Source organism: Cydia fagiglandana, chromosome 17 (genome assembly GCF_963556715.1).
Source record: "Cydia fagiglandana chromosome 17, ilCydFagi1.1, whole genome shotgun sequence".
NCBI lineage: Eukaryota > Metazoa > Arthropoda > Insecta > Lepidoptera > Tortricidae > Cydia > Cydia fagiglandana.
The window spans coordinates 6,881,846-6,900,485 of NC_085948.1; the positions used below are offsets into that span (position 1 = coordinate 6,881,846).

The window sequence follows — 18,640 nt, forward strand, 5'->3', positions numbered from 1 at the left end:
CCCCGCTCTCGGCTGCAGTGAAATTTTACGTTCATATTATACGGGTGAAACTTCATAATTTATTTGTGCCATATTTACCATGTAATTTCTATACGATAATCAGTTAGGCTTTAACCGCTTTAGTGGATTTAAGCCGGCACAACGGGCGTTTACCAAGAGAGGCCTATGCTCAGCAGTGGCGACTGGAGGCTAAAATGATGATGATGATGCACTGGATTTGAATGAATTAAGTGAGGTTTACATCTGATTGAAAAACCGGGCAAGTGCGAGTCGGACTCGCGCACGAAGGGTTCCGTACCATAATGCAAAAAAAAAAACAATAAAAAGCAAAAAAAAAAACGGTCACCCATCCAAGTACTGACCACTCCCGACGTTGCTTAACTTTGGTCAAAAATCACGTTTGTTATATGGGAGCCCCATTTAAATCTTTATTTTATTCTGTTTTTAATATTTGTTGTTATAGCGGCAACAGAAATACATCATCTGTGAAAATTTCAACTGTCTAGCTATCACGGTTCGTGAGATACAACCTGGTGACAGACGGACGGACGGACAGCAGAGTCTTAGTAATAGGGTCCCGTTTTACCCTTTGGGTACGGAACCAAAAAAAGGTAATTGAAAGGATAATTACTTATAAAGCTAGAATTTTGCCATTTGTCGTAAGTCGTAAAGTTGTGACGTAAGAAGATAAATACAGTTTACTTAAAGAACAATGTTTAAACAAACTTATTAAAACTATTAAATTGCGTAACAAATAAGTTAACAAAACATAAACATCTGGAACACCTGAAGCAAACACAATTAAATGACAACGCTTTAATAAAATTCAATAAACTACAAGAACAGATTGTAATTGCTACTTCGAAATAGTATTTAATTCTGCATCAGAATCACATTTTGTAGCGAAAATAATACCGTCGTTAACAGAACTTGAGTCTCCAGAGAAGAAGAGCAAAAAACGAGACGAGCTTTTATCTCAAATCGCTTCAAACATTTTAATTGAAACGAGCCCGCCATCTTGTTGCAGTTCGCAGATTGTACTTTTGTCTGTCTTATTCAAAAATCTTATTTTAATAACAGAAGTCGACGTCGAAGTTGCTATTTAATTGCAGCTTATTTCATTGTACTTAATCATTATCGTCATATCAGCCGAAAAGTTTATCTGCTTTACACAATTATACTCCAAGGATCCTCACAACAAACGATCAGATTTGGGGTAGACATCACATTTTCAAAGCACCCACTAATAACACCACGCAATGTTATTTATTGATTGTTAATGCTAATTGTTGTTATTTATGTAAATGTGAGTTAATATGTTTGTGTTCAAAACGCGTAAGTTTTTTAAATATTACAATGTCAATCAGTCAATGACGGAAGATTTTTTTGTTCCGTAAATATCGTCGCTCCATCATCATTATGCTTAGACCACCTATCACCTCTTGAAACTACTATTACTTAGTTCATCACCTCAACTTTAGTGTGGCTTAACATAATTGTTGATTAGTTCACAAAAATCATAATACCTACCTAATTATTATATCTGCTAATAGCTTAGGTTAGCTTCTACTGACGCATTGATAATGCGATTAAATTGGATTACAGCCCTTCTATGTCTGAGCTAAGCTCGTATATGCTATAGGGCACTAATTCCTGGGATTAACGCCACTAAAAGGCACTATTGAAACAATTATTTTGTATTATAATTATTATGTAAGTACTACCAAATCTTACTGTCGTTTGTCAAAACATTCATTTGTATGCACATATAAACAAGCAGCCTCGTACGTAAAATGATAAGATACTGTCTCCGTTCACTCAGGGGTTACAAATGGTTTAAAAGGTTACAAATAGTGCCAGCACATCGCTTCATGTAAAGTTTACCCGAGGCTGTGTCGCGGTTATGTACGTGGTCATTGGAGGTATTGACGCTAATAGGCAGTCCCGGTCGGCCCGACATAGGTCACGCGATTGTCAGTCCGTGTTACTGTTGTAGCTTTCGCTTCCCGAGCTGGTGGTAAACCAGTAGTGAGCTCTTCTATTTGTACGACATCTACGTCTTATTACATTCCTGTCAGGGTTCATGTTTCACATATATATTGCTTTGTAGTTACTTATTATGTTCTACATGAATGCAATAAAGAATGATTATGATTAGTACCACAGGCTCTCAGGTTCATGTTACATCGCGAGGCGGCTTGCTCGCATTTACGTAACTATGCTTTTTTTAAATAATAAGTTACATTATTTTTTTGTTGTATCGTATGTGTATCTTAAGTTCCCATCATGTAAAACAATTATACCATTCAAACGAACTTGGTGAAACTAATAAAAAGAACCGATTGTTTATGCCAAAAAGGCCATTTTTTTATAAAATTAGGAATTGCTATAATTTCAATAGTTCTGTCTGATTACATTATTTACTTTGCGATTTTTTCTTGTTACTTTATGCAGTAATTAAACATTTTTATGGATGTTTACGATACGCACAGCTACAGGCATTACGAGCAAGCGAGTCGTTATAACGATACCCGTAATAGGCTTAAGTTAAGTCACAGATTACAGGAACAGCCAATTTACGGGTAAAGCTTGTACGAGTAGATCAAGTACTGATTCAGACGGAAAATAGCGAATAGGTATGTACCTAAGTATACTAAAACCTACGGCATATTTTTTAATTTCTACTAATAGTTTACGAAGTTATTTATATAGGGCGTATTTTTTTGAAGTCTACGGACTGCAAACTACGGAGGCAACAGTTAAAATGATATAAAATAGTTATAAAGTATCTAACCGAGTATTATATATTATTATTAAGAACTAACACTGCATCATGACACGCTCACTGTAGTGTAGGTTGTAAAACTTGTAAACTGAATAATGGATAACATTAATTTGTCATATATCAGGATAGTTTACTCAAGTTTATTTGAATATGAATATAAAAAGGTATTTAATGTAAAAAATAATTACCTATAAAGAAATATTGTTGATAGGAAACAATTATGGTTGTTAAAATGCGTGAATAGGGTTTCTGGTTTCTCGGCCTTTTTAATTTCTCGAGGCACGGGAATTCTCGACCAAGATTTCTCGAGTTTCTGGAGTAGTTCGAGAAATTTTGAAAGCTCTATAAAACATCATGTTACCTATTTCATTTTTTTCGCTTTTTTACAAATGAGACTCGTAGGAATCGTAGGTGAGATCAATAATCAAACATATGGTACATTTTTAGTCACCATAAATTGCACTTAATAATTAAAAATACAACAACAAAAAAAATAATGGGTGCAGGCGTGCGCACTGGCGATGTGTTATGTTATAGTCACTATAGCATAACACTATAGTATAGTGAATTTCTTTAGGTATTCAACAAAATGTAAACAAACCACAATAAGTATGGTATTTTATAAGGCAGCAATATTCAAGTCAATAAATTTAACTCGATGTGACAAAACTTACAGAAGTTTTACTACGTAATATTAATTACTCGTACTTACTCAACGTTACAATAAAGCTGCTAAAATTGTAATATTTTGCTAATAGGAATATATCGGGATGATTTGATTTATCAATAGTAATTTAGTTTTGTAATATTTGTTATTACACTTATTACATGGTCCTATAATTCGTTACAACATTTTTTAAAGCGTTTTAAATAAAAATACACTACATGAATGTCATGAATCATGATAGTTCAAAAATTTCAAAACATGAAAATCGGTAAAAGCTAAAACGATAGGTAGGGGACGGATCAAGGTAGATTTTTTTTTGGTTGGTAATAAATGTTTTAAGTTGGTTCCTACCTAAAAACGTAATAAAACAAACATGGTTCATATTTATTTAACTACCCAAAGAAATACATTATAGACACATCATGTGTTATACGCGTTTTCTTTTTACTTATCACAAGAGATTTATTTCTCGACTTCTCGAGGCATTGAATATTTTTTTCCCGTCTCGACTTATGACAAATTTCTCGAGATTTCTCGCCTCGGGAATTCTCGAGCAGAAACCCTATGCGTGAATACGGAGTAATGAAGTAAAATTACTTAGTTCTTTTATATTTTTATGTATTTTATGTTAAAAAATATACCACCATCTTAATTTTTGACTGAATAAAAATAAAACTAGTCACGCAGTTTCGAGTGGTTTATCTGTTTGTTTCTGTATCGGGTCGTCAGCTTAATTAGGACAATAATTCTTGATCCGGCGTTCTCTGGCGGACATTAATATCTGCGGATATCCGGAGATCCCGAGTGACCTGGTTACCCTTGACCTGGTGGGGGCGGCTTTGCATTGTCGCGTTATTATCACTTATCGCTGTACATACGTTTGTTTCACAATTAGGGGCAGTCCGGGAGACTTGCCCGTTGGGAATCTTGAAGCCAGCTCGAAACATTTTATAAAAAACCAGGCAAGTGCGAGTCGGACTCGCGCACGAAGGGTTCCGTACCATAATGCAAAAAAGGCAAAAAAACGGTCACCCATCCAAGTATTGACCCCGCCCGACGTTGCTTAATTTCGGTCAAAAATCACATTTGTTGTATGGGAGCCCCACTTAAATCTTTATTTTATTCTGTTTGTATTTGTTGTTATATCGGCAACAGAAATACATCGTCTGTGAAAATTTCAACTGTCTAGCTATCACGGTTCGTGAGATACAGTCTTGTGACAGACGGACGGACGGACATCAGCGTCTTAGTAATAGGGTCCCGTTTTACCCTTTGGGTACGGAACCCTAAAAATGTACCGAAATCATAACATTCATTTTATCAGCACTCCAATATCACCTGACGATACCTGTAAGGGGTATCCATGACACATTCATGCCAATAATCTGGGCACGCTCCCCCTACAAGTCTTTCTGCGACTAATAACCTAACGTCGTCACTGTCGAAACAACGGGGCAAAAAAAAAGTAAGTTGTGTGTAAAAGTTGTGCAATTGTGCACGTTAAAATCAATTTATAACCTCCTGTATATATAAAAATGTAAAATTCACACTAAAGTTCGTTTAAAATTGGCAACCAAAACATTCCTGTTTATAGTTAGTGTAATTGAAACTCAAGTTTCCAACTAAAAAGTTTCCACTTACTGTAGAAAAGCGACCAAACCCAATGATGAGCGCGGAAATTGATTTTGTACCAGGAGTTTAAAAACCAGGCAAAATAAGGAAAAAAGTAGTTTGATATTGGTTAAAGTTACTTTTCTGCTATAAAATTGGTTTATATATTAGCGCATAATTGTTTTATTTTTTACATGGAAATCTGAGTCGGCCGGAAAAATCCGGCCCTATTTCTCATTACCCTAAAAGCGCATAATTGAAGCTGTTCTGGTATTATTTATACCTTCAGTTAGAACTGCTGGTTTAATGCAAGTGGATAATAATATTATGTGAACTAGATACTGGGTAGGTCCAATGAATATGAATGAAATTACTTTTTAATGTACTAAATTTTTAATGTGTAAAATTCACACTAATTTTCGTTTAAAATTGGCATCCAAAACATTCCTGTTTATAGTTAGTGTAATTGAAACTCAAGTTTCCAACTAAAAAGTTTCCACTTACTGTAGAAAAGCGACCAAACCCAATGATGAGCGCGGAAATTGATTTTGTACCAGGAGTTTAAAAACCAGGCAAAATAAGGAAAAAAGTAGTTTGATATTGGTTAAAGTTACTTTTCTGCTATAAAATTGGTTTATATATTAGCGCATAATTGTTTTATTTTTTACATGGAAATGTGAGTCGGCCGGAAAAATTCGGCCCTATTTCTCATTACCCTAAAAGCGCATATTGAAGCTGTTATGGTATTATTTATTTATACCTTCAGTTAGAACTGCTGGTTTAATGCAAGTGGATAATAATGTTATGTGAACTAGATACTGGGTAGGTCCAATGAATATGAATGAAATTACTTTTTAATGTACTAAAATCTTCGTATTCCCTTCTCAAAGGCCGGCAATGCACTTACAAGCTCTGGTGTTGCAGGTGTCCATGGGCGGCGGTAATCGCTCACCATCAGGCGATTCGTCTGCTCGTTTGCCTCCTTTGTCGTAAAAAAAGTATACCAACATTGACATTGTAGGGAGGGAGGTTTCGAAATGTCATATCCAGGGGTCGGACAAAAAGTGCGGATGACGTAAAAATGACGTAATCTTGCACACAGGATGATGTTTGAGTTTGTATTTAAACTTCCGTGTCACGTACCTCCAAAAACGGAAAATTGCCACAATATTCGAGTAAAGATGACATTTTAGAGCGTTTTCTTATACATTAGTAAATATAAATATTAGCTAAATATAATCGTGAAGATACAATAGCTAAACAATAACGAAGTCAATTTATTGTTCATCTGATTGACAATGTGTCAGTCAAAAACGTACTTACTCATTTCAAGTGGCGATATCGTTTAATAAAGAGGTTGATAAATGATAAGTGATAATTGTTTATGAAAATCAAAAATACTATTTGAAATCATCCTATAAGTGGTTTGACGTCATCCGCACTTTTTGTACGACCCCTGGTCATATCCAAACATGTCCGCATCAAAGTTATAAAATATGTAAGAACACATAAAATATTTAGGTAGGTATATGGTCACGGTTATGAATGATTCCCGGTTAGTTTCACTAGACTTATATCGACCGGGATATGAACCTTCATTACCTTTTTAGGGTTCCGTACCCAAAGGGTAAAACGGGACGCTATTACTAAGACTTCGCTGTCCGTCCGTCCGTCCGTCCGTCTGTCACCAGGCTGTATCTCACGAACCGTGATAGCTAGACAGTTGAAATTTTCACAGATGATGTATTTCTGTTGCCGCTATAACAACAAATACTAAAAACAGAATAAAATAAAGATTTAAGTGGGGCTCCCATACAGCAAACGTGATTTTTGACCAAAGTTAAGCAACGTCGGGAGTGGTCAGTACTTGGATGGGTGACCGTTTTTTTTTTTGCTTTTTTTTGCATTATGGTACGGAACCCTTCGTGCGCGAGTCCGACTCGCACTTGCCCGGTTTTTATTGTTTTCGAGCTCCCGATATTTCGACGCAGTTAAATGCATCTTTTTGGTGGGTATCGGGAGCAAATATCGGTAATAAAAAAGGTAATCACTGTTCATATCCCGGTCGATATAAGTCTAGATATATGGTCAGTCGGGATAAATGCAACTATGGGAGTTATTGCGCCAATTATTTTATTCCTCATAATGCACAAGTTTTGTGAAAACCTGTTCACAATACGAAACTTTCTATGAAAAAGGAAAAGGTCCACAAAAACTCCTAATGATCAGCGTTATGAATAACAGCTAAATATTCAAAATTGGCTTTTATATTTGCATTTTTTGTAACTTCGGGGTTGACATTTATTATTTTTTGTGAGCTACGTTTGCATTATTTAAGATATCATCTTAGAATTAATCCCAGTCTTAGAAAAAAGACTGAAATCGGATTATCCTTTTTCTAAATTAATTCCAGCGCTATTTTAATTAAACATCGGAATTAAAAATAAACATGTAATTAATTTGCATCTCTAGGGAGGAAAAAAAGAAAGAAAGAAATACATGACAAGACAGAGAAAAACACCGTGGTGTCATTATAGCAGCGACTAATTTTATTACACCTGTTGTTTTAATCTTAATTGTTTTTATGTGCGAGATTTAATTATTTTCTCATGCTGCATTTCGGTTTTACATTTATTTATTTTACAACAAAACTTTGGCTCGCGTAAGTTAATGAACTTTTTATACAAACTTGTATTTCGTTTATTGTAATGTGTAATGTAAGATTATAGTTTATACAATTGTTATTGTAATAAATTGTCGCCAGTATATCCTCGCCTTTTTTTTTACTTTTCACGATTATTCCTTGTGTATTGACAGTTTAAAACAAATTGAACGTCAGTCATGTTTCGTGTAGTGTGTATATCTTACAGAACTCCCTTACACCTCATATCTAACATAACAAACACCTGCAAAACTCACAAAAATAAACGCCAAGAGAATGACTTGCAGTAAAAATCAAAACGGGTGCATTGCACCCCAGAGATTGTCACAAAGTTGCTCAGTTGAGTGCGTCCGCGGCGTCCATTATTGTGGTGTGAGAAAGTTGCTGCAATTTCATTTGTCCGCTGCACTCTAGGGGGCACGAGCATTTTAGAAAAAGTTTACTGTCAGTAACTTATTAATTAGAAATAAGTTTAGTCTAATCTATTTAGTAATAAAATACAATTACTTAAAGTAAACTTCATATTTGTTACAAACTTTTATGGTTCACTCCAAACGTTATCTTGTATTGTTTAGGTCAAATTTTAAAAGTAAAACCGGTTTTGTTGATTTCGAATTGGGCTGAAATAAAGCAAAAATATAATAGAATAGAATAGAATAGAATAGTTTTTTTTTTTTTATTCGTAAACACACAGACAACAGACATACATAGAAAAAACATAGTGAAAAATAAAGTGTCACGAAATGGTCCCATCTCAGCATGTTGCTGGCGACTTCCAGCGCTGATCTTCCGATTAGACCATCAAGTGAGAAATAATCACGGAAGGTAACAGACAAAAAAAAAATTAGTAAAGAAACATAAAATAAACCGAAAAATAGATTACACACATTTTACACAGCTAATACAAAAAGAGATGAATTAAGTACACGGATTAACCGATCGAACTTGTACAATCCGGTCGGGTCACATCGTGGCGCGGCATTAAGCGCGCATAACTAGCGCCAGCGGTAGCTACACGAAATTAAATTCGATGACAGATTTGACAAACAATAAAGTGAGTGAATCTAATATAATATTATGTAAAATCTCAATCAGTTTTAACTTTTTAGTCATGAAAACAATGTTACAAAGTTGGCTAAAATATATAAACAAAAACAACACCAAAGTTAAACAAATAGAAACATAATGAAAATGACACAGATAAAAAGGATGGCGTGTCGGGAATGGTGTTGACTCCTATGCGGAAGGAACAAGAACATTGTGGTAAGTAACAAAATTTACAATACAATACAACAACAGCAAGAGTCTTGACTACAGGCAGCTGGTTTCTAATCTGCAGGTTTCCTGGTTAAGCTGGTGATTGAGCATATACTGTTTGAGCTTTGTTTTAAAACTATATATATTTTGCAGGTTTCTCACTGGGGGCGGAATGTTGTTCCAACAGCGGGACGCAGAATATTTAAAGCTTCCTCGGAAAGCGGCTGAGGCATGACGCGGCGTCAACAGATGAATCCCACAATCACGGCGTTCGCGGAGCTTGATGCAAGATAGCTTGTTGAAGAGATATGAAGGAGTTTTATAGTTCAGTACGCCAAAGAGCAAACAAGCCAAGTGTAGTTTACGGCGGTGTTGCATTTTGAGGATGCTATGGCTATTCAGATATGGGGTCACGTGAGCTCTCAACGGAATATCGAAACAGAAGCGAGCACAGGCATTTTGAACACGCTGTATGAGTCGTTTAGTTTTTGCAAGAAGTCTTGGCCCAAACACAACATCCACGTAGTTCAGCTTTGATAGGACGAGTGATTCAATTAATTGAATGCGCAAGTTTTCACTTAAATATGGCCGAATTTTATATAGTACCTTAAGTTTATAAAAGCAACTCCTAATTGTCTCAGCGGTATGTTTCTCATATCGTAGTCCGCAGTCCATTATGAGACCTAAGTTACGCGCCTCATACACCCTCTCAACTGGTTTGTTCATTAGCAGAACATCCACTGAAATGCTGGCACCGGCCAGTTGCTGCTTGCTGCCAAACACAAGGTATTTTGTTTTGCTAGGGTTAAGTAGTAGGCAGTTTTGTGTAGCCCATCCAGCAATTCTGGTGAGATCTTCATTTAGTTTCCCTATGGTACTGTTGATATCGGCGGGCTTACATGATATATATACTTGTATGTCATCTGCGTAGATGTGGTATTTGCAATGCGTGATGTGAGATGTAATATCTGCAGAATATAATATAAACAGGAGCGGGCCAATCACGGATCCTTGCGGAACTCCTCTAGTTAGCTCGGCTTTCTCAGAAAAAAGTGAAGAACCATCACTGAGATGCACTTTTACAATTTGCGATCGGTTAGACAGATAGCTGGCAAACCACATTACAGTTTTATGGTCAAAACCATAGTAGCTCAACTTCGATAATAGCAGGTTAATATTCAAACAATCGAATGCCCTCGAAAAATCGAGGAGTACTAAAAGTGTGCACATTGTGCACATAATAGGGTATTAAAACTGTTTCATCATTAAAGGCAAGCCCAAGGAAAGTCGTCAGAATTGACTCGATATATGCACTATTTATTCTGTCAACATGAATAAATATTCATTGATGATTGATTGGTTTCAGAAATATAGAGTAGCAAAAATTATAAAAAATTCGCAAATAAAAATTCATTTTAACATATCAGTCGGTAATTAATCCGCTGTCGTTAAAGCTTGACAATTTAAATAGCGTCCGCCAATATGTGGGCATAACGATTGCTTTGTTTTTAACATGACACTCACATATACCTCATAGATAGTATCAGCGTACAGTCAAACGTAAAAATATGGGTGTAGACAACTTACTCAAAAATATGTCCCACATAGTTCTTAATTCGCTGATATAAAAGCTATGGCACATATTTTAGAGATGATTTGTGCATCCATACTTGACTGTACCTTCAATTGTACATACGGCTCGATTCGGAAAATGAATTAGATCTCTACTAGACCTCAACAAGTTACGATATGGATAATTTAAAGATATTTGTAAGATAGATATGTCAAGTTTGAAGTTTCTGCGATTCTGGAGGTCCTCTTGAACGATTTCGACAAGTTATGACTGAGCTATCCAAGTCACATCTAGTCGATATCTAATGTAAATCTAGTTGATCTCTATATCGTCTCTAGATCTTGTGATTACCTCGTTTCCCGAATACGCGTGATAGTTATGATATGAATTAATCTAACGTAGAGGGTAATTTTCGTTACGCGCCATGTTTTGATCAATGATCATCTTTGCGAGGCACACATTTTAAACCGAAATAATTAATAATTAGTGCAATTATATCAGCATTTACTAATGTACCCTTGTGTAGACATGTGCAAATTTTCTACTTAAATTTTGGCAGGAATAATCAAGGCTAAGACAGGTCGAATATATATTTATTTTCTTTAATTATTTAGCTTAGTAAGATAACTTAGAATTTTTACTTTACACTAACTCTATAGTAGATTGATTGCGTATAGTATATGCTTACGTATAAGTGCGTTTTCTTATACAGGAAAACGGATATATCATGCTACATTAACAATATCATAAACATTGATCAACAGATTTTTAAATTTAGTTACATAACGAAAAACGAAATTTGAAATCAAAACACATTTCACGTTATGTTTGCACACAAACGACAAACTAGAAAATACGTTCCAATATCTTGGGACGATAAAAACGAATAGAGTCGATAAAGTAGAGTATCCACACTAGCCCACCCAACACTGCAGTGATAACGGCAATAGTACATTTTAGTGTAGAACGCTACATTGTCGCCCTTGTGGTGTAAAATGTGGTTGGGAGTTAGTGTTGCTGTTGCGTAATGTTTCAATTGTATATATTATCTTTGTCACTGTAGTTTGGTTCAATAATTGTATTAAATTAATTAAACTATTTGCATCTGTAAAACTAACCTTAAAGTCAATAATATATGTATAAGTATTTCTAAAATAATTAAGAGGTTTTAATTATCAACTAGAAGTAGAATGGAAAATTATCGATTTCCTTAGATTTCCAAGTATGAAAGCCAAATGATAGTGTTTTGGAACCAAATTGACAACTTTATACATGTTGTCTAACTAGTAGGTAACTAACTACATAGTTTGAAACTTCAACTAACGACATTTTCTGTATTGTTACACAAATTGCAAACAGTTCTATCGATAGAATTTGAATCTGCTTGATCAAACAGAGGTTCTGTTTGATAAACATAAAAGTTCATGACCTTTTTCACCCACACCGCCATTGCCAATATCTTCCTAATATTTCACACATTTTATAAAAGGAATCCGATAATAATAATAATAATAAGCCCGCAGGGCAGCTTGTGGCGAGCTGTTGGGGAGTAACGACCCCACGGACCCGAGTGCTCCCGAGAGTCGGTCAGGGTCTCCGTCTCCGGCGTGTCTTCGTCGGTCGGAGTGGACCCCAAGGGGACCCGCAGGACTCTCAGCTCTGGCTTGCCTTCATTGGCCGTCCAGAGAGGAGTCGCTAGAGCTATATGCTCCAGGGGTGGAAGTGAAAGATGCATAAGACGCGAGTTGGCACAGTGGCTGTTAACAGTCACTGGGTAGAAAGCGGCGCACACCTCTCGACACCCCTGAGCCGCTCACACCGATGTTGCTCCTGGTCGTCTTCGCGACGGCAGTTTCAGGGGCCCATCTAGTCAGCGGCGAGTCACCGCCTGCCTCGATGACGGTGTTAACATTGTTATGGCAGGTGTCCGGACCTCTTTTACAATAGCCCAGTCTCATTGTCCACCCAAACATCAATCCATAGCCCGGAATACTGTTCACTTTTTCTACAATAGTCCCAATGCCTGCTGCGACCGGTTCATGGGTGTCTATTGTTGCGCCTGTGAACGGGTTCCAGCAGGCGTTCTACATGACATTAAAGCTCTCCAAGGGGCCTCTACGTGTTGGATCTATATCCCCACGCAAGCCTATCAAAAGACCGGGATTTATAGGCCCGTGAAATCCAAAAGGAGACACAAAATAATAATAATAAAGCCATTTATTCCATATTTTCATAAAGTTATACATTTTACAGTTTTTGTTAGTAAGTTGTAGTAAGAAAAGAATAGAAAATAGGTAATTAGTATGTTAGTTCTTAATGTTTAATAAAATATGGACCCCTTCTGGGTAAAGGCCTCCTCCATCCTCTTCCATGCCTCCCTGTCATTGCCTAACTTTATCCAGTCGGCTCCTGTGACTTGTGTGATATCATCAGCCCACCGTGTTATTGGTCGACCTGGATTCCTTTTTCCAATTGGTCCTTTCCAACGTGTGGTTTCTATAGTCCATCTTCTGTCTTTGAGTCGTGAGATATGTCCAGCCCATCTCCACTTGAGTGAGAGTGCGTGCCTGAGAGTATCAGTGATTTTAGTTTTTAGTCTAATGTTTTCATTCTTTATTTTTTGAATTCTTCTAATTTTTAATATACTTCTTTCCATTGCTGTTTGGCTACATTTGATTTTCTGTTTTATTTCGTCTGTAAATATCCAAGTTTGGCAGGCATACAATAAGCAGGGTAATAGACATGTGTCAAATACAGTCTTTTTTAGGTGCAAACTGTAGTTTCCTTTTAGAACTTCTTTCAAAGACCAAAATTTTCTCCAAGTTGCGTTGATTCTTCTTGTTATTTCCTCTTCGTTGCTAGACTTTTTAAATGACAGCTGCTTCCCCAAATATATGTAGTCACTGACATATTCTATATTGTTTCCTTTAATCACGATAGGTCTTTTGCGATGGTTGGTCATAATCTTAGTTTTATTTATGTTCATTTCTAAACCAATTTTTGAGCTTTCGTAGTCGAGTGAGCTCATCATTTCCTCGAGGTCTTTAGCAGTATCAGCAATTATAACTATGTCGTCAGCGAACCTAAGGTGGTTCAGATAACGTCCATTTATCCGCACTCCCTTAGTTTTCCATTCTAATTTCTGAAAGATATTTTCGAGTACTGCGATGAAAAGTTTCGGAGATAGGGGGTCCCCCTGTCTAACTCCTCGTTCTATTTTTATTTCATCTCCTGTAGTTTCTAGTCTAACTCGACTTTTACTGTGCGTGTAAATATATTTCATATATTTGGTTTATATTTGAATGTTGTAGTGCGTTCCATATTGAGCTGTGACTAATGCTATCAAAGGCTTTGCTGTAGTCTATTAAAGCCAGATACAAAGGTGTATTAAACTCTCTGTGTTTTTCAATAATTTGATCTAATGATTGTATGTGGTCTGTTGTGCTGTAACCTGATCTGAATCCCGCTTGTTCCTTTGGTTGCAGTTTATCAATGTCTTGAGATATTCTTTTTAAAAGTATGGATGAGAACAGTTTGTATATACTTGCTAAAAGGCTTATGGGTCTGTAGTATCCGATGTACACCATTGTTTTGGTACAATTTCTGTATCCATTACCATATTGAATAATTGGCATAACCGGTGAACTAAAATTGGTGCTCCTATTTTTAGGACTTCATTACATAATCTATCTGGTCCGGGGCTCTTATCAGCTTTTAGCCTTTTTATTTGTTCATAAACTTCGGGCTCTTCAATTGGTTTGATGGGACTATTATTACTTATGTGAAAAGTTTGTGCCGCTATTTCAGTGTCATTTTGTCTCTTGTATAGTTCCTTATAAAAGTTAGTTGCATGGTTGATTATATCTTCCCTGGACTTGGTTTCCTTCGAATTTTGTTCCAATTTTTGTATCCATGTCTTACTTGTAGTTAATTCTTTATATGCTTTTTTTGTACTTTTGAAGTTCTTGATATTTCTTGATATGATTTCGTATCTGTGGTTGCTATAGTCCTTCCTGATTGATTTATGGGTTACTTTATATAGTCTACTAAGTTCCTCTTTCATCTCTTTGGTTTTATTTTTTGTCTGGATTAGTTCAGTGCGCCTTTTTATTAGTTGGACTGTGCTATAGCTGAATATTTTATGTTGAGCTGGTTGGGTGTTACTTTTGGGGAGCAAGCTCTCTGTTATGCCTTTTTCCAGGATATTGTAGTAGGTTTGAATATCAGTACAGTCTGGTTCTATATTTCCTATATGTGATTGTAGATTTGTGATGTAATTTTTGATTTCTTCTTCCGTTTTTGGGTTACAATCAACAACAAAAACACATCGATTGAATGCATTTGATGTATTGAGGAACAGGTGCAACTCCCTGCCTACTCCAAACCCGCCATCGGATCAGAAAGCATAGGATACAGCCATCAGCCACCGGAATGAAACAACATTAAACAAGCAAGAACCAAATATCACAAACAAAACATTCCCCAACCCGACTGGTCATCGTGGGGAATTAGACTGCAACCCTCCACCAAAGGAATCCGATATAACGAGGTAATTCCCGTAAGATTGGCGAAATCCAATTGCGGAATAGAATTACTTTTAAAATGGGATTCTGGATGATATATGTGGCGCAGTTATTGCTGGATGTTGATAACAGATGGCGCTTTCCAATGCCTGTCAGTTTCAGTCTATTATTCTCTAGGTACATCTCGTGAAACAAAAATATATATAAGTTTGCTTCTTGGAGCGGCATTCCGATTTTAAACGTCCCACCTTGATTTGTTATTGATTTGACATGATGCGGTGCACCTGACATCAAACCGATAGGCATTTGAATTATATTGGAATCATAATTATTAGTTAGCTGTCATTGCTGCGGGCGTCTCTCTACTCTCTCTCGCACTAATACATGTACAGACAAGTCTCAGCTAACTGACATGATTCAAACATCATTTTGATATCAGGTTCACGTTCCAATTGGCCAGTAACAGCGCGATTCGGGAAATGAATTAGAGATTCACTAGATATGAAATATTAGTAAAGATATATGACGTTCAACGGCAAAAGGTACCTTATGACGGCTGGCGCTTACGCTATTAACGCCGCTCCAATATTCAGCCGGGGCAATGGTACCTTTTGCCGTGGAACGTCACATATCTTTACTATTTCATACCTAGTGAATCTCTAATTCAAATAAATAAATTTTCCGAATCGCGCCGTAAGTAAGATGTAATAACCAATATCAAGATAAGACTTTAAAAGTTTGATCTTGCCCAATGTCATTATTAGGGTTCCGTACCCAAAGGGTAAAACGGGACCCTATTACTAAGACTTCGCTGTCCGTCCGTCCGTCTGTCCGTCTGTCTGTCACCAGGCTGTATCTCACGAACCGTGATAGCTAGACAGTTGAAATTTTCACAGATGATGTATTTCTGTTGCCGCTATAACAACAAATACTAAAAACAGAATAAAATAAAGATTTAAGTGGGGCTCCCATACAGCAAACGTAATTTTGGACCAAAGTTAAACAACGTCGGGCGTGGTCAGTACTTGGATGGGTGACCGTTTTCTTTTTGCATTTTTTTCCGTTTTTTTTTGCTTTATGGTACGGAACCTTTCGTTTACAAAATAAAATAAACTGAACATCGAGTCTCTCATAATCCGCAATGTATCAGTAAGCCTTCTTTAAAACCTCATTTAAGTTATTGATAAGGTGTACACACAAAATGCACTCAGCCGAATGAAAAATAAGCCATTTTTGAAAATGGAACACAATGAAGAGGAAAATCAGAATAAGTACTATACCCAAGTAACATTTTAGTCCTATAATTTTAGTTTTTATCGCTAAAAGCTTGTATAGACGTCGTATTAAGGTTTCAGAGGTGACCACCTGTTGTATAAAAGCGTTTGGCAACACCTTTTTGCTCTATAGGCTTATACAGCTAATGTAATCTATAAGCAATTGATGTAAAGGTTTACTTCACCATTTTATAGAGCCGTTATAGGCGTGTACTATAATAGCGTCAAATATAACCACTATAGAGCAATATTACTGTATAATAGTATATGGAATCACTTTTATGCAACTAATTTGCGTTATTAAGGTTTTCTGCAAGCAACTATAGTTTTAGTGTTTTAACAGTGACAAAAACCCAACTATACAACGATTTTACGATATAGAGGCTTTAGAGATCACTGCTATAGTACATAATACTTTAGTAGTTTGCGCTATTAAGGTTCCCTGCAAGCCGCTATAGTTTTGTGTTTTAACAGTGACAAAAACCCAACTATACAACGATTTTACGATATAGTGGCTTTAGAGATCACTGCTATAGTACATAACACTTTAGTAGTTTGCGCTATTAAGGTTCCCTGCAAGCCGCTATAGTTTTGTGTTTTAACAGTGACAAAAACCCAACTATACAACGATTTTAGGATAAAGTGGCTTTAGAGATCACTGCTATAGTACATCATTCTTTAGTAGTTTGCGCTATTAAGGTTCCCTGGAAGCCGCTATAGTTTTGTGTTTTAACAGTGACAAAAACCCAACTATACAACGATTTTAGGATAAAGTGGCTTTAGAGATCACTGCTATAGTACATCATTCTTTAGTAGTTTGCGCTATTAAGGTTCCCTGGAAGCCGCTATAGTTTTGTGTTTTAACAGTGACAAGAACCCAACTATACAACGATTTTAGGATATAGTGGCTTTAGAGATCACTGCTATAGTACACAATACTTTAGTAGTTTGTGCTATTAAGGTTCCCTGCTAGCCGCTATAGTTTTGTGTTTTTACAGTGACATAAACCCAACTATACAACGATTTTAGGATATAGTGGCTTTAGAGATCACTGCTATAGTACATAATAATTTAGTAGTTTGCGCTATTAAGGTTCCCTGCTAGCCGCTATAGTTTTGTCTTTTAACAGTGACAAAACCCCAAATATACAACGATTTCAGGATATAGTAGCTTTAGAGATCACTGCTATAATACATAATACTTTAGTAGTCATATGAACACTATTATAGAACTGTTTTGCTCTATAGTAGCGTTTTTGGGACATATTTATAGCGTTAAAAAGCGCTTTAGTAGTTTTCAAATCCCTATTATATATCATCGCTGTAAACGTCACAATGACTATTTTATATCACAAAACTGTTGTATAGTGGTTTTGTTTTTTTCTTTTAAAAGACAACAGCGTTATAGCTGAGTTTTTATGTCTTTTATAAACCGAGTTAGATACATAAAGGTAGAAAACGACTACTTGTAAATGATAAATTTGATCTGTAATGGCTACTTATATCTTGCTTATATAAGTTCAGGCCTAAGCCACATAATGTGGTTCCGTACAAAATATTTTAATATTAATGAATTGATAAAAAATACCCCAGTGATATTAGTGATTGTAGTTCAGATTTATCATCAATGATTTAATACAAGCATAAAATCGTGGCGGTTTAGATATTTATCGACATCCATTATTAGCACATGTTTTTACCAATCACACTGAAAAAGAAAACAACAGTAATTAACTACATCTAAATTTAAAACAAATCATAATGTCTTTCTAAAGAGTTTGTAAGTGTAACTGGGTCACAGCAAAATTCTTTTGGAACCCTAATTTTAATCATGATGGCGGTGAATATTTCGTCATAAGTTCTATAGTTAGCCTATAAAAGCGTCGGATTTACTTCTTGGCTGCATAGTAGTAAGGTGAATATCATAATATTTTATTAAATTATTTTATTAAAAACATAAATAAATCGAGGGGGCATTTAAAATTCCTTATTAACCTTATACTATTCTAACGGTAAAACTTCCGTCCCATATACTTTTTGCACTAAGGACCGAATTATTCGACATCTAAATAACGCATATTAATATAAAGTCTTTACTTATCACCATTTTACTTAGTATCGTTTTTGTGATGATATATCCCTCCCCGCCCCTGCCGCGAGTGGACGTCTCAACTTACTCTCGTGCGTTATTTTACGAGTTAACATGGCAAAAGTTACACTACAAGCCATCGAAAAGCTAATCCGAGACGCGGTAGCACCGATGGAAGAAAAAATTGCCGAAATTCACTT

General features: G+C 36.0%; 1 protein-coding gene and 1 long non-coding RNA gene across 2 annotated transcripts in view; both read left to right on the forward strand.

Moving 5' to 3' along the window:
* Nucleotides 1-18,640, forward strand: part of LOC134672402 (serine-rich adhesin for platelets) — a 346,211-nt gene that overhangs the window by 126,610 nt on the left and 200,961 nt on the right. The gene's annotated exons all lie outside the window — the stretch shown is intronic.
* LOC134672697 (uncharacterized) lies at nucleotides 8,574-9,500 on the forward strand. Its single transcript, XR_010099372.1, has 2 exons — nucleotides 8,574-8,988; nucleotides 9,136-9,500. It is a non-coding gene; the product is annotated as an uncharacterized LOC134672697 (long non-coding RNA).